Source organism: Lepidochelys kempii, chromosome 9, assembly GCF_965140265.1.
Source record: "Lepidochelys kempii isolate rLepKem1 chromosome 9, rLepKem1.hap2, whole genome shotgun sequence".
Lineage (NCBI taxonomy): Eukaryota > Metazoa > Chordata > Testudines > Cheloniidae > Lepidochelys > Lepidochelys kempii.
Window position 1 is genome coordinate 80,656,412 of NC_133264.1, and position 16,818 is coordinate 80,673,229.

The following is a 16,818-nucleotide window of genomic DNA, read 5'->3' on the forward strand; positions in this document are numbered from 1 at the left end:
GTGGGGGGGAGCTGATCGGGGGGCTGCCGGTGGGTGGGGGGGGGCTGGGATCAGGGGTGGGGGGGAGCTGATGCGGGGCTGCCGGTGGGTGGGTGGGGGGGCTGGGAGCAGGGGTGGGGGGGAGCTGATGCGGGGCTGCCGGTGGGTGGGGGGGCTGGGAGCAGGGGTGGGGGGGAGCTGATGCGGGGCTGCCGGTGGGTGGGTGGGGGGGCTGGGAGCAGGGGTGGGGGGGAGCTGATGGGGGGCTGCCGGTGGGTGGGTAGGGCTGGGAGCCGGGCTGGGGGAAGCTGATGGGGGGGCTGCTGACGTGTTACTGTGGCTCTTTGGCACTGTACTGGCTCCGGCTCAGGCCCTAGACCCTGGAAGGGGGTGGGGGGCAGTGGGCAAACAGGCCGGCCTAGGGCAGCTAATTCGCGCGAGGGGCGAGAGAAACATCCAGGCTGTAGTCACCAGCGCCGAGCACTTTGAGCACGGCGCTTCTAGCCGGCTACCATGCTTGCTCGCCGCTCCGGGGACCGCCGAGCTCACGGCGGCCGCGGCGGCCCATGGCCACCCGCCGCCCAGCAGGGGGAGCAAGAGCGGAGCCGGCTCGGCGGGCCCCGCCTTCGCCGCGCGTCACCGGCCCTCCAGCCTGTCACTTGCGCGGCGGCCCCGGCCCCGCCCCCGGCGGCAGGGAGGGCGGGGCGGGGCGGGCGCGAGGCCGAGGCCCCGGCGGCGCGGCGCGGCGCGGGGGGAAGCGCGCGCGCGCGGACCCTGCGCAGGCTGGGAGCTGCCCGCCGCGCTGCCCGGGGGACGAGGCGGGGGAGCCCGGCCGGCCGGCGCTCGGTAAGTGGGGCGCGCCCGCGGTACCTTCCTCCCGCCGTCATGTCGCCGGTGGAGCGGAGCGCCGCGTCGGTCCGTCCGTCCGTCTGTCTGTCCGTCCCTCCCGCTGTGCGTGCCGCGTAGCCGGCCGGGGCCGGGGCGCTCGGCCGGGGGCGGCGGCCCTCGAGCCCAGGTGTCCGAGCCAGCGAGCGACTTGCTGGTTCTCTTTTGTGCCAGCCGCGCGGCTGGGCTGGGCCGGCGCAGGCCCCGCGCTCTGTCCGCCGGGCTCATTTCGGGGGCGTCGGGAGGCTGCTTGTGCAGCAGCCCCCACTGTGCAGGGGCTGCAGAGCCAGCTGTCTCAGGGATGCGGGCAGGGCTCTCTTCCCGCCCCCCCCCCCCCCCCGGCCCGGAGCTGTGCGGCTTCGTTGCGGTTGGTGATTTGCGGGAGCAGCTGGTGTCTCACGCCCCGGCTGCCGCCTCTGCACCAGCAGCAGCACGGGCCGGGGGAACTGGGTGCGTGTGTCTGCTGAGCTCTCACGCGTCATCCCTCTTCCCGGGGAGAAATCACCGGAGACAGGTGGGTGGTCTCTGCCTGTCCCCCACTGAGCCAGAGCTCTCTGGGGTCGCTGCCCGGTGTCCTCAAAATAAGGAGTACTCGCTGTTAATGCGAGAGAGGTGGTTTATTGTCCTCTGCTACCTAAGCTTTGCATTTATCGAGGGTTTCTATTGAAATAAAACCAGTGGTGACCAGAGTTTTACTTCCAGAGTGGTTAGCCGAGTTAGTCTGTAGCAGCAAAAACAACCAGGAGTCCTTGTGGCACCTTAGAGACTAACACATTTATTTAGGCATAAGGTTTTGTGACCTAGAACCCACTTCATCAGATGCATGGAGTGGAAAATACAGTAGCAGGTGTCTATATACAAGATCTACTACCCTCTGTGGTCTCCTCTCCAGTGCTCCTCCCCTCGCGCAAGGCTCAAACCAGTTGACCCCGGAGCAGTCTAAATTGCTGGTATTTGATATGTAAGGGTGGAACACAGAAGCTTTGTGTCTTCAGCTACTGAGAAACCTAAATCACTGATGGCTTCCAGCTTCTCTAAACATCTGTCTCCCTGTTTAACATGGTAACAAGATTATCTTTCAGTTTGTCATTGTTTGTGTGTGTGAGTAGAAGTTATTTTCAGGAGGCTCGCTTGCTAAAAACAATACATTCAAATGCTTTACCTGTGGCATTAATTAAAAAAAACTCTCTTAAAGCAAATTAACTCCTTCACCGCTAATGCTGTTTGTTGTATTTTGCTTAGCTTGGACCATGTGAAGGGATGTGTCTAGTTCTCATGCGCTATTGTAGCAAAATTTGACAAACCCCATAGGGAGATGTTTACGTGAATGTCAAACAAAAATGCATTTGAATTTTTTAAAATAACTTGAATATTTTTGGCCCCCCAAATTCCTGGGTCCTGGGTATTGCATGTAGAGGGATTCTGGGGATGGATGGGAAGCTCTTTTAGACTTTGTCAGGGCTCTAAGAATCACATGAGCTGTTCTGATTTGTTACTGAAAATGAGACTGTGTTTGAGGCTGTAGTTTTAAGTTTGAGGTTTCCTGAGACTGTTATTTCGTCCAATTGAATTGAGCCCATAGATACTACACATCTTTGCTGGTCATCATCTGACCCAGCCATTCACAGAACCCATTTAAACAGAAGGCTGCTTGTGCAATACTTTCAACTTTTGCACTGAAGATATTTGACTGTAAATGGCTTTGCTTGTCCTAAGCCAAATTTCTTATTGCTCCCCTTTTAATGCCAAGGTGGAAGATTAGGGCATGCAGAAGGCCTTGCTGAAAGTCTGGTGGGTAGGAAAAAAAACCATTGCAATAAGTTTTGTTGTTGCAGTCAAACATGCCACCAAACATCTTTGGGACATATCCCTCATCAGACCTCTCAACTGGTACCTCACTGAATTCAGACCCAAATAGCATTCAGTCCAGCAGAAACCCCCTGTCCACAACAACAGGAATATAGAAATTTTAAACAAATTGCATAGCATACCACTGCATATTAACTGAATCTTGCATCCAGCTTCCCTTGTTTATCCTGATTTTGTACCTGATAGGTTATGGACTTAATCGTATTCTTAAAGCTTGTCTGTCACCATTTTAGCCTGAGCAAGCTTTGAAATATTTAAGTGATTGGTGTTTGAATTTCTGTTTATTATTAAAGGGGACCAAATAGCACATTTCGGATCCAGTCATCCCCAAAGTGTTAGGTCTTTAGATCTGTGGTTTTGGTTGGAAACTTACCATTTTCTTGCTGTTATTGTAGTAATTATTTTCTGACTTTTTTCTGTGTGTAAATGAGTAAAGCACTTGCCAGATATGAAAGAAAGAAGAGACAGTTGTCAGACTTAAGTTGGTCCCCTGCTTAACAGCAAAGAACAAAAACAAAGCTGTACATACACGGTTTCAAATAGAGGCAGAGGAATGCATTCGTAGGAGGAATCTGCTTTCTAATTCTGTAGCAGACTAATGGAGGCGCTGGGAGTTCTCCAGGAGCAGCTGTTATTTTTACACCCTGCTTGCAAAAATATTCATCTTTTTTAAAGTGTAACTTCTGTAGTAATTTGCTTACTATCAATTCTTGTAGCTGTGATCATAATGAGCTAAGCATGCGTGAGCAGCACATCTGACTTGAGGTTTGGCTGGGCTGTTTTCTTCAGATGTTTCTTTCATTCTTCCGCTACTTTGTTCCATTGGTGCATGGATGTTCTTCTTTCACCTTCAGCCAGGTGGTGGGTGTCATGGTAGATAGATAAAATCAGTTGTGGGGATGAGCATCCTTTAAGCAGAGAGAAGTTGTAATTTTTGGTGGCTTTTTGGCCGCCTCTGAAAGGAAATGAAGTTGTTCCATGTTAAAGTTCCTTTGCACAACATTTCACCAGGTCAGTGCTCAGCTTGCTTTTCCCTCCACACCAGGTTTTAACTTGCATTCCATCCCCTGAATGTGTTTCTCTGTCAGAGTAGCTCAGAACCCGAGCAGGAATGTAGTTGGTCAGACCATGCCTGCTTCCCAGCGCCTTATTCCTCTACACACCATTGTCAGTTTGCTCCAGTTCCATTTTTCTGATGCTCAGACACTGTGAAACATGAAATAGTTGGGTTTTTCTGAAAGGGGAGGGAGAGACTCTTAAGTGAGAAACAGAAGTTGGTGACTAAAGTAAATGTAGAGCTTGGAAAGTTGCTGGATTGACAGCTGTGTTGATTGACTTCCTGTGTTTATACATTAGACACAATGGGAAGAAAGCTGTACTACAACCCCACCCAAGGATTTGCCTCCCACTTGTAGGGCTGCCTCCCAGGGATCTGAGAGGCGTTCAGTTTCCACGTTGATTCAATCTCTGGCCTCTCTGCTAAACTTGGTGCCAGACAAAGGTGCAGATAGTGATGGTGGCTTTTGATATGGATGCCTGTTTCCTGGGCGTTGGACAGAAACTCACCAACTCAGGACGTTCACCATTGGTCAGTACGCTACATCAGATGAAGTGAGCTGTAGCTCACGAAAGCTTATGCTCAGATAAATTTGTTAGTCTCTAAGGTGCCACAGGTACTCCTTTTCTTTTTACACCTGGGTTCTAACTACTTTCCATCACAACCAAAATCTGGGTTGAATCCATGAGCTAGAGTGGAAGGTTCTGTGTCCCACTCCTTAAGCCATCCAGTCCATTCTTCCTCTCCCAGTGCAGATTTATTTTTAACATACTCTGTGAAGTGGGGAAAACAATACACATAAGTTTAGTGGACCTTCTTAAAGTGACCATGTATCTCAGTTTTAACTGGAACAGTCCTAGTTCTTCACAAGATGTCTTGGAGTCCTAGGACCTTCTTTGATAAAAATGGGATATAACAGATGTCTCAATCAAAATGCTTGTTTTTATACTGACAAAAAGTATGCTTAGGATTCTGGAAAGCAAGGTCTAACTACAATCATAGTACTGCTGTAACTGTACCACTATAGATTAAAGAAGTACACCCTCCCGCCCTGCCCCCCCCCCCAATGTGGACTTAGTTATACCAGTGTAAAGGTGCCCTACCCAGGTATAGCTTACTCCTGTAAGGAAAGTGGAATAAGCTGTACTAGTATAAGGCACATTTATACAGGTATCGTTCTGTCCACAGTAGAAGTTGTATTGGGATAACAATTTCAGTAATACTAATAATTATACTGGTATAAAACTTCAGTTTAGACCAGGCCTCCGTGCTGACACTTTTTAAACTTTCCTGGTGGATATTCTGTTATGGAAGGTCACTATCTGCAGCTTTCCAACAGGACACTCTTTAATTGTGTGATGCTTTCAGAGTTTTTGTTAACAAAGGTAATTTATGACAGCTTATTTTGGGACCATGGCAGCGTATTTTAGAATTTTCCATCCGTTAGTATCCTCAACGACAACATTTTTTCTAAAGCAAAGTACTAATGTCATGAATAGGTAAGTGCTGTTGTGTACAAAATGCTGTTTCTTTGCAAGCAGTGTCAGCGAAATAGTGTGTGAAATTGAACTTGTAGATGTGACTTATCTCCGGGGGCTGGGGAGTGACTTTTTTTTGTTTGTCTCTGCAACAGGGTTGTGTAGTAGAGCACCTAATTAAATCTCTCACACCTCCTCCCCCTTGTCCTATGCAATACACTAGTTTAAATGATTTGTCATGAACTCCAGAAGTACATTGCACTGATGCCTCCTTTTCAACTTTGCCTCCGCCTGTTACTACTTGTCACATCCCAGTGTAGTACAATCAGTCCAGTATCCCCGTTTGTTATGCCCCCAGTGTTTCTAATGTGCTGCAGGCATTTGCACTGAAAGTGCATAACAGGCTTGTAGAAGTTGGGGGTGTGGGGGAGGGAGATGAGGCTTTTGTCTCTCAAAAGAGGGTGCATTTCCAATATCTTTTCCCCTTAGGGTGGGGTGAAGGTCATTTAAAACAAAATTTGGGTAAAGGGTTTTAATTTCTCATTTTCACCACCTCCCCCACAAAACCTGGACTGCTAGTAACAGTCCCACTCAGATATTTGGCAATGCATTCAGAGCAATAGAGGAACACAGATGTTTCTTCTAAAATGCTCAGCAGTGAAATAGTTTACAATGTTAAAAACAACGAGGAGTCCAGTGGCACCTTAAAGACTAATAGATTTATTCGGGCATAAGCTTTCCTGGGTAAAAAACCCTCTTCTTCAGATGCATGGAGAAGTGGGGTTTTTTTACCCACCTAAGCTTATGCCCAAATAAATCTGTTAGTCTTTAAGATGCCACTGGACTCTTCGTTGTTGTTGTAGATACAGACTAACACGGCTACCCCTCTGATACTTTTTACGATGTTGACATTTCAGTGTATCCTCATTAGGCTTCAGAGTAACATTACAAATGGGAACAGTTCATGGCTCATCAAACTACCAGTGCAGGCTGTTTGCAGGCCCAAGCAGATGTCATTGCATCAGATTACATCTGAGCTAGAAACACTTTTTTAAATGAGAACTGGAGCAACAGTTGTCTGTTTGTAGCTGCATAGTCATATTACTAGGGCCCTACCAAATTCACGGCCTTGAAAAATAAGTCATGGACCGTGAAATCTGGGCTACCCCTGTGAAATCTGGTCTTTTGTGTGCTTTTATCTTATACTATACAGGTTTCATGGGGGGACCAGCGTTTCTCAAATTGGGGGTCCTGACCCAAAATGGAGTTGCAGGGGGGGTCACAAAGTTATTTTAGGGGGATCACCGTATTGCCACCCTTACTTCTACCCTGCCTTCAGAGCTGTCTGGCTGGAGAGCAGCCGTTGTTGGTTGGGTGCCCAACTCTGAAGGCAGCACCCCTCCAGCAGCAGCGCAGAAGTAAGGGTGGCAATACCATACCATGTTTCAGAGTAGCAGCCATGTTAGTCTGTATCCGCAAAAAGAAAAGTAGTACTTGTGGCACCTTAGAGACTAACCAATTTGAGCATAAGCTTTCGTGAGTTACAGCTCACTTCATCGGATGCTTATGCTCAAATAAATTGGTGAATCTCTAAGGTGCCACAAGTACTCCTTTTCTTTTTGCGAATACCATGCCATGCCACCCTTACTTCTGCGCTGCTGCCTTCAGAGCTGGGTGGCTGGAGAGTGGCGGCTGCTGACTGAGGGCCCAGCTCTGCAGGCAGCAGCACAGAAGTAAGGTTGGCAATACCACACCATGCCAACCATACTTCTACACTGCTGCTTACTTCTGTGCTGTCACAGATATACACACTGTCTTTCACACTCGCCTCCCAACACATACTTGTATCAAGAAGTGACAACAATAATAGTTCTTTCAAAGTGTGTTGTTTTAGTTTTTTTGACTGGTCTATGCATTTCATAATTTTTATTTCTCTCTTACACTTACATTTAATTCTTAGAGTAGTGAGTTCTAAAATGCCTAACCTATCCTGGCTGGAGTAATTATCCCTATGGTAACTTTCAAAAAAAAATTATATCTGGTTTTTTGGTTTCTACTGATGGCACACATCCGCACATTACCTCGATATGGTGCACATAACAAATTCATTCCGCACATGGATGGAAAAAATTACAGGGATCATTGACTCAGGACCCTTACTATTACAACGCCATGAAATTTCAGATTTAAATAGCTGAAATCATGAAATGCATGATTTAAAAAATCCTATGACCATGAAATTGATCAAAATAGACTGTGAATTTGGTAGGGCCCTACATATTAGGCATAGGGTCTGGGGAGATTTATTTTAGCAGCATAAGCCCTCATCTACACATAGCGCCCTAACCAAAATAGTTAAACTGTGAGTGTGTGTGTGTATTTTTTTTTAAACTACGAGTAGAACCTCTAGTGTGGACACAATAATATTGGTATAACTGTGCTTATTCTGGTACAGTTTATTTCTCTGTACGGTAGGGGATTTGTGCCTCTTTAACTATACAGTATATATAGTTAAAGTGGTGTAGACATCTACATCGAATACATCACCAGCCGCCGACAGTACCAGGAGGTGTGAGCCGGTACGACATCGTGCATCAACTATGGGAAAGGGACTGAGAGACTTTTTCCATTGGGCCATATGAACTGGAACCATAAACTCACTGAACATTAAATCTCACCAAATCCATCCTCATCATCGTATCATTATACTCCACACCTGAACATAGCCATTATATGAACAACATACCCCCATATCTCAATGTCTGTACTTTGACCCGTTAACCTTATACCCCCAATCGGGGAGATTGCAGATTATGTATTCCTTACGCCACCCGATCCTAAACCGAATTTCGCACCCCTTGATAATCTGTACCTTATTCCCTGATAACCAGAAACTTCTCTGCTTAAACTCTGTACTGTTTTTTCTTTTTTCTTCAACATCTTAATAGAATTATTACATCTACTGCATAGAATGACTTTGCGTTTAGCCTCCAGTTTAACTTGTTTGCAGAGAAATAGCATTGGGTAAAACAAACTGGCAGTCTGGAGTAAATACCGTGTGCATCCATTGATTAGCTTTCTTGTATGTGACTGAAAACAATCTCTGATGCAACACATTGAAAAGCTTGCAGCCTGTTTATTGTAAGAGGTGTCAGTCCACCTGAAGCAGAGGGACTTGACAAGGTGATTACAACACATGGCTATTAAGGGAATAAAATTTCCCTAAATCCCTAGGTGATATTTTCCCAAGTCTGTAGAATGCAGAATGGGGGAGCTTTTTGTTAGCGTTTAAACACCATGGCTAACAGAATCAATGGTGGGTTTTCTTTAAACTTTTTTGTCAAAACGTTAAGGGCCCAGCATGATCCTCTGCAAATAATTTGGGCAAAAGTCATTTGCATTTTGCAACCATACTTAGATGAAGGTGTGTAACTCTATGGAAAGATCCACTGACTAGGAAGATTCTCTGCTGTAGTTAGGAGCGTCTGTGTAATATCTTTCTCTTCTTGCCAGCATGATCAGAAAAATCTATCTTGCAGCTGAAATCAAGGCCAGGCTGCACGCAATGTAAACACTGTTTTCCCCCATCTATGTAGACAAGAAGGAAAGTTGCTATAGCACTAGGAAGTTGTCAGTTGTGGAGGTGCGTGATTCTCTAACACAAGTCTTGGAATTCATCTCCACTCTGCAGCATCGTATCTGTTTTTAGTTTTTAAGCAGTGTGGGTTAGGGCCTGTCTCTGACTGTAGTCTTGCTGACTGGAGCCCTGATCTTGTTTGGAGATTCTGGGTGTGTCTGTACAGGAAAAAAAACTTGGAAAATTAGTACCCACCAGTTACTGCAGACAGGACTTGGATGTTCTCCCATTGTGATATGTGAATCTGCCTTGTATAATGATGTAGACTAGGAGCTCTCTCTCTTTTTTTTTTTAACCATCTCTTACGCTGTTGCCATCAGTTCAGCTTCCCCAATATTAGCAATGTGGTATTGCTACTGTAGACAGTGCTGCAGACAGCTGCTGATGTCCTAACCACTGGGTTGTATAACTGTATACTGTTGGAGCATGATGACATATTTAAAATGCTGACTGAGTTTATCCTGCTGAGAGCAGGAAGGCTGGCTAGGGCTCTGGCCTAGGACATGGGGAGACCTTGGGCAAGTCCCTTAGCCTCGCTGAGCCTCAGTTCCCCATATGTAAAATGGGGATAATAAAGCTTCCTTACCTCAAGGAGTGTTCTCAGGTTACATACATTAAAGATTGTGGAGTACTTTGAGATCTACTGATGAAAAGCACTACGTTAGTAATAGGTATTGTGTATTATTATTCTAGGACAGACAAAATCTAGGCCCCCAAAAAAGCCTAATGTAGCTGAAATGCAGTCTCATCCCACCATGGCTTCTAACCTTGGTCTCTTTCCTTATGGATACTTTTTTGCTCACGGCAACCATATTTCTGGTTTGGTCCTGTGGTTACAGAATGGGTATACATTGTTGTCAGTGCTGATTTTGAGCCAGGGTGAGCTCTAAAATATTTTTTTTCCTGTCTCCTGCTCCCTCCCGCCCCCATTACTATGCAGTTTGCAACAACCGGCACCTCTGTGGGACCAGAACTTTGTGCTAACAGTATTTCCAACCCCAATGGCGCATCTTCAGTAGTGTGTTCTTCAGTCGAGTTAGCCTCAACATGAAGAAAATTCCTAGTGAAGATGGAGCTCATCTTTAACTCAGCCTGCTATGGGGAGGCTGGGATTTACCTTGACCTGCTAATTGGTGTGAAAACTACAAACTGCCTTGTCTTCACTAGGAGGATTTTACTTTGTTTTAGTTAATTTGAGTTAACTAAACTCAAGTTGAAAACACATCTTTTTAGGCCGCAGTGGTCAAAAAAACAAGAGACAGAACCAAAAATAATCATGGGATTGGCTTAATAATGAGATTTTTAAAAAGGGGGGGGTGCTTTTTATTTGCTTTTTGAGCCTTAAGGGGTCACACGGGTCATCTTTCAAGATTTTTTTTCACAACCATGAAGTCTAGGATCTCTTTATTTATTTATATTTTAAGTGAAAGCTGAGATTCTCACATAATGGCAGATCCAGAGACTGGGGCCTTAAGAAAAACACTAAGGCCACGTCGACAGAAGAAAATTATGTCAACCTAATTTAATTTATGGTGGCATACAGCCACCATAGTTATTAAATCGCCTGTGTGTGCTCACACTTGGCTTCTTTTGTCAGTGGCGTGTCCTCACCAGCAGCACTTGTATCGATTGTATTGTCTATCTGTGGGGCTTCTGAGATGGCTCCTGAAGGCCAGTAATAGTTGACATAAGCAAAGTAGTGTCTGCACTGAAACTGCACCAACCTAATGACGTTGTCCGCGACTCTACGCCGCTCAGGGAGGTGGTGTTACTAAATCAGCATAGAGGGGCACTTACATGGATGGGAGCCAAATTTAAGTGAAGATGCTTCCACAGCTAGGTTGACACAAGACCGTTTATGTCTCGCCCTTTAGTAGACCAGGTCTAAATGTTGTGAGACTTCTGATAAACTCATTATCAAAACTGGTTTAGGTGGACACTCTTTTAGTAGCAGTGGGCTGCCAAGACATTCAAGCATCCATATCCAGATTAGGTTTACAACCTATGTAAAGCTGAGTTGGCATCTGGATTGAGATTAGATGGTGTGTAACCTTGTAAACGGCTTTCATGAGATTTCAACTGCATCCCCACCTGACATGGAAAATAGGTTCCTTTACGCTTTGGAACTGACCTGGCATCAGAATTATAGAAGTGGCTTCACTAACTGAAAATCAAATGGGTTGGGATTTGAGAGCCAGTGTGGACCCATCTCTAACTGTTAAGGAGAGCAGAAACTGAGCAGGGCCCTTTCCTGTAGAAGCTATACAGGGCGAGGCATAGCCCTGTAGCCTTGATCACTTGCCACCTTTAGAGCAGAGCCTTCAAACTAGGCACTGATCGTGCTTTATATATGTGTTTCTCCCCCAGGCCCCAAGAGAGAGAATTTCTTGTAGACTGCCCATGTCCCATGGTTGCCTTAGCTACGAACAAAACTTCCTGTAGTGTCTGTCTCTCCTGCTGGAGTTAGGAGAACTGCTAAAGTAATTGCAAAGCAACCACCTAAGTGTGATGGGGATTTGGAGTGTGCGTGGGAGGAAGCAGCGTGTTCTGACAAGGTGCAACCTTTGGAAAGTCTCTCTGAGGCCTTGTCTACGCTGTCAAGTTTCTGCGCAGCAAAGCAGCTTTCTGCGTTGTAACTCCCAAGGTGTACACGCTGCCAAGCAGTTGCAGTGCTGTTAAAAAAACTACCCTGACGAGAGGCATACAGCTTTCTGTGCCGGGGCTACAGCGCCGTGGTGCCAGTGTAAACACTGGTGATTACAGCGCTGCGATTGGCCTCTAAGAAGTGTCCCACAATGCCTCTTCTCGCCTCTCTGGTCCTCCGTTTGAACTCTACTGCCCTGCCCCCAGGTGGCCAATCATGAGCCCCACCCCTTAAATTCCTTGGGAATTTTGAAAGTCCCCTTCCTGTTTGCTCGGTGACTTGTGTAGTGGTCTCAGTGCATCTTTCCAGGTGACCAGGCCTGCTCCTCGCACCAAGTGATCCCCGGCTTGGAGCAATGCTGAGCTGCATTTGGGGAGAGGAGATTGTCCAGTCCCAGCTGTAGGTATTAGGATACCTACAGACAGATGTCATGATGCATGACAGAAAGGGGCCATAACCGTGACACATTGCACTGCAGGGTCAAAGTGAAGGAGCTGCGGAATGCCTACCACAAGGCGCGGGAGGCAAACCGCTGCTCCGGTGCTGTGCCCACGAGCTGCCGGTTCTACAAAGGCAAAGGCAACTGTGGATACTTTGTTGGCTCGTGTGCCAGTCGAGAGTGGACCAAATCAGGAGGAGGAAATCTTGGACGAGGATGTGGAGGGGGACCCAGAGGCAGAGGATAACTCAGAGGTCAGAGGTGAATGCAGCCAGGAGCTCTTTTCTACCCTGGAGGAGGCTAGCCACTCATAGCTGTCAGAGCTTGGCAAAGTGCAAACAGGAGAGGAGGCCTCTGGTAAGTGACTTTGATTTTGGGAATCGCTGAAGCGAGTTGTTGGGGGCAGGAGGGCTGCAGAAAGCAGGTTTGTGTTTGTATGATGCGCATATCACCACATGCCTAGTCTGAGCAGCGGAGTAGGCTGTTGATTGACTCCCTCACTTCATGGGAATCTGCCTCAGAGATCGCCACAAAACTTTCATGTTGATACTGGGCAGTTCGCTGCCTCAGGTTCTTTCGCAGAGCTGCTTTGTTTTTTGCCCCATTAAGGGTAACTTTCCCATGTCACTCTGCCGTCACGGAGGAGGAGGGGAAAGGTTACCATTGCTGTACACAGGCGAGCCCCATAGGACCAAGGCGGAAGCTGCAGTCTTCGAGAAGACCCTCCCTTGGTTCCCTGCTCACCCTCAGCAGTGAGAGATCTTCCATAATGAACACAGCCTGTGGAAAATGTGGGGACAGTAATGATTATAAGCCTCCCCACCCACTACAGTGCTGGCTCTCCCCAAGAGCCACATGCCCAGACTACAGTACGGTTCTGGGACACTGATTACCCCTACCCCTGTGGTTACTTGCTATTTTGGGGGTCTTGTGGCTCATGGGGTCAGCCAGTTAGTGACAGGTATGTGAATAGTGGCTGTGTTTTAAATTGGTGGTCTGTGTGTTGCAAACAATAGTGCTTCTGTAAAATGTTGCATTTTGGCTTCACAGATGTGGCCTGGGGTGCCCAGCCTCCCTCTTTGTTATTTCTGGCTGAACGGCTGTGCAGAATTAGTAAGAGGCCACGAAGAACTAAAGAGGACTTCCTTTGTGATGTCACGATGCACTCTGTGGCCGAAAAACAAGAATTGAAGGAGTGGTGGGACAGCAAGAAGAAGGACCAAAAGGAGAACGCAGTGTGCCAGAACGAAGCCATGGAGCGGCTCTTAAACATTATGGAGCGCCAAGCAGACACGCTCCAGGTGCTACTAGCACTACAAACCAAGCAGTTCCGCACCTGCCCTCCCCTGCAGCCGCTGTCACAACTCTTTCCCATACATCCCCCAGACACCGCCAACACTCTTATCAACCTCCTGGCTCCAGTCTGTACCCTATGCGTTCCACTCCTGCCCCATCGCAGTCCAGCCCTGTGGACTCCCGGTAGCCACTGCACTCAACACCCATCCCTCTGCAGTTAAGCCCTCCTGAAGTACAGTACCCGCTTCACTGTACTCCAGAGGACAAGGTTGCATATGATACCTGGACAAACACAAATCTTTAACTATCCAGGGACCCCACCTCTTCCTGGGACCTTCCCTTCCCCCATCCTCCACAGTGCTGATGGGTTTTGGTTTTTTGTGTGTCTCTTTCTCTCCTCTGGTGGTTGTTTTTTAATAAAATAATGGTTTTGGTTTGAAAGCAATCTTTATTCCATTAATTGAAAGCAAACAGAACCCTGCAAAGCAACAGGCACTTTTCTTAAAACTTCACAGTGCCTTGTCTGCACCAATCACAATCACCTCCTAGCATTACAAGCACTGCACTCCCAAGCATAGCAACAAATATTAGTGGCTTTCAGCTTCAAATTGCTGCCTCAAGGCATCCCTGATCCTTATGGCCCCACGCTGCGCCCCTCTAATAGCCCTGGTCTCTGGCTGTTCAATTTCAGCCTCCAGCGCTGAGCCTCAGCGGTTCGCTCTTCCCTTCACAAATATTATGAAGTGTACAGCACAAGGCTATAAGCATAGAAATATTGTCATCAGCCAGGTCCAGCTTCCCATATAGGCAGCGCCAGCAGGCCTTTAAATGGCCAAAAGCACAGTCAACAGTCATTCTGCAGTTGCTCAGCCTATTGTTGAACCACTCTTTGCTGCTGTCAAGATGCCCCGTGTATGGCTTCATAAGCCATGGCATTAAGGGGTAAGCAGGGTCTCCCAGGATTACAGTGGGCATTTCAACTTCCCCTACAGTGATCTTCTGGTCCAAGAAGAAAGTTCCTGCTTGCAGCTTCTGAACAGGCCAGTGTTCCAAAGCATGAGTGCGTCGTGCACCTTTCTGGACCAGCCTGTGTCAATACCTGTGAAATGCCCCCGGTGATCCACAAGCACCTGGAGAACCATTGAGAAATACCCCTTGCGATTAATGTACTCAGTGGCTAGGTGGTCTGGTGCCAGAATTGGAATATTCATGCCATCTGTTGTCCCTCCGCAGTTAGGGAAGCCCATTTGTGCAAAGCTATCCACAATATCACGCACATTGCCCAGAGTCATGGTCTTTCGGAGCAGAATGCGGTTAATGGCCCTGCACACTTCTGTCAACACAAGTCCAATGGTCGACTTTCCCACTCTGAACTGGTTAGCGACCGATCAGTAGCAATCTGGAGTAGCCAGCTTCCACAGTGCAATCACCATGTGCTTCTCCAACGACAGAGCAGCTCTCGTTCTTGTGTCCTTGCACCTTAGGGCTGGGACGAGCTCATCATGTTGTCCCAGAATGTGGCTTTCCTCATGCGAAAGTTCTGCAGCCACCGCTCATCATCCCAAACGTGCATCGCGATGTGATCCCACCACTTAGTGCTTGTTTCCCAAGCCCAAAAGCAGCGTTCCACTGTGGTCAGCACCTCAAATGCCACACGCAGTCTCGTGTCGTAGCTACTACGTGTGGCGAGATCAATGTCAAGCTCCTCTTGCCTTTATAGTTTAAGGAATAACCCCACTGCCACTCGTGACGTGTTAGTGAGAGCGAGCAGCATATTGGTCAGCAGTGCGGGATCCATTCCTGCAGACCGAAGAGGCAGAGCAGCAGTACACAAAGCTATTGAAAGATGGTGCCAAATGCGGACAGAAGCACAGGGATCGCTGGGATGCGAAGCAATGCATCCTGGGGCATTGGGACAGGAGACAGGATGCCCTGCGACCCCCTCCGCCTTCCCACAGCTCTTAGTGGCAGAAGAGGAAGAGGTGCTCTGTGGGATAGCTGCCCAGAGTGCAACGTTCCGAATACTGCTGCAAGTGTGAACACGCTATTGTGCAGGCAGCTGGCAGTGTGAACACGCAACAGCGGTTTCCCTTCAGCGCTCTTTGAGCGGCGCTGTAACTGCCGGCGATGTAACTCTGCCACTGTAGGCGTACCCTAAGTTTCATTCCTCCCTTCTCCTTCCTGCTTTGCTAAATGCGCGCTCCCTAGCATGGTTGGAGTTAACAGGAGGGATGGCCAAAGCATACTATTGTGCATCTCAATAATGTTGTTTAATCAGATTTACCAATGACTTAAGTACGTTTGCAAAGCAACAAGGGAACTCCTACAATGGAACTTGGGTACTGTGTATGTCACAAGTGAATGCTTCAATAGGCCATTATACACACCAGTGAAATTAGTCGGTTAGTGAGGCAGGTCAGTATTTTTTTCCCCTTGCCCCCCGGAAGGGTGAAACTGAGGAACACCATGGTTGACTTGCCTGAGATCACACAGCAAATCAACAGCAGAGCTAGAAATAGCTCCTAATTCCCAGTCTCAAGCTCTAATACTGTACTAAACTCACGAGTTGTATGGTGCAGAGCCAGTTATGGCATGGCAAAGTGCCCTCCTTTGCTTTCTTTCTGTGTGCATGCTTAGCTACCAGACACGCTGTCTCTGCAGCACAACCGTCTGTAGCAGGGGAGGGGAGGCTGCATGCAGTTTTCAGATCGCTACCTGCGCATCACTCGGTTTTGCAATGTTCTCGTAACCATCACTTTAATACAATTACAACCTGCCCCATCTGCTTCTTAGCCATTAATTTTAGTGAGCAGGATGAACGCCAAGGCTTTTATTAATAATAGAAGCCAATAAAAATGCTGCTTTCTTGCTCCTCCAGTGACTGCCCGGTCCCCCAGAGATTCAAGAAAAATCCTTCATTTTCAGGATTTGCCCTCAAGTCATGGGTGTTAGGAGGCCCATGATTTGGGGGGGGGGGGGTGTTTTCCTCAAACAGGGTCTTTGTTTAAATTCGGTGGGGGCCTCAGACCAGAAAAATCTAAGCTACAAGCATAAAAACCCAGCAGTGCATAACAATTTTCACTGGATTTATTCTTTCTCTTCCCCCCGCCCGTTCCTGCCCAATGCCAAAAAGAAATATTTTTATTTTGTTCACGTCGAGCCAGCATCAGATTAAAGCCTCCATCTCTGGTGTTTCTGAGATAATCTGATCAGGGAGGTTTTTGTACTGAACTGGTTTTTAATTCTAGCTTTCCTGAAAGATGTTTAAAGACAAGTGAAATCTAGTGCAAATAAAAATCACTCTCTCTTTATTCAGAGAAACACTGTCATTTTAGGTTTCAGAGTAATAGCCATGTTAGTCTGTATTTGCAAAAAGAAAAGGAGTACTTGTGGCACCTTAGAGACTAACCAATTTATTTGAGCATAAGCTTTCGTGAGCTACAGCTCACTTCATCGGATGCATACTGTGGAAAGTGTAGAAGATCTTTTTATATACTCACAAAGCATGAGAGTGGGGTGGGAGGAGGTATTTTT

At 47.3% G+C, this 16,818-nt stretch overlaps 1 protein-coding gene across 10 annotated transcripts in view; it reads left to right on the forward strand.

Moving 5' to 3' along the window:
• The first annotated feature begins 687 nt into the window (after positions 1–687).
• AMER1 (APC membrane recruitment protein 1) overlaps positions 688–16,818 on the forward strand; it is an 84,666-nt gene continuing 68,535 nt past the window's right edge. For all 10 annotated transcript variants that reach the window (XM_073361052.1, XM_073361056.1, XM_073361062.1 and 7 more), the window contains exon 1: positions 688–825. The gene's annotated coding sequence lies outside the window, so the exon portion shown is untranslated. The remainder of the gene's footprint in view (positions 826–16,818) is intronic.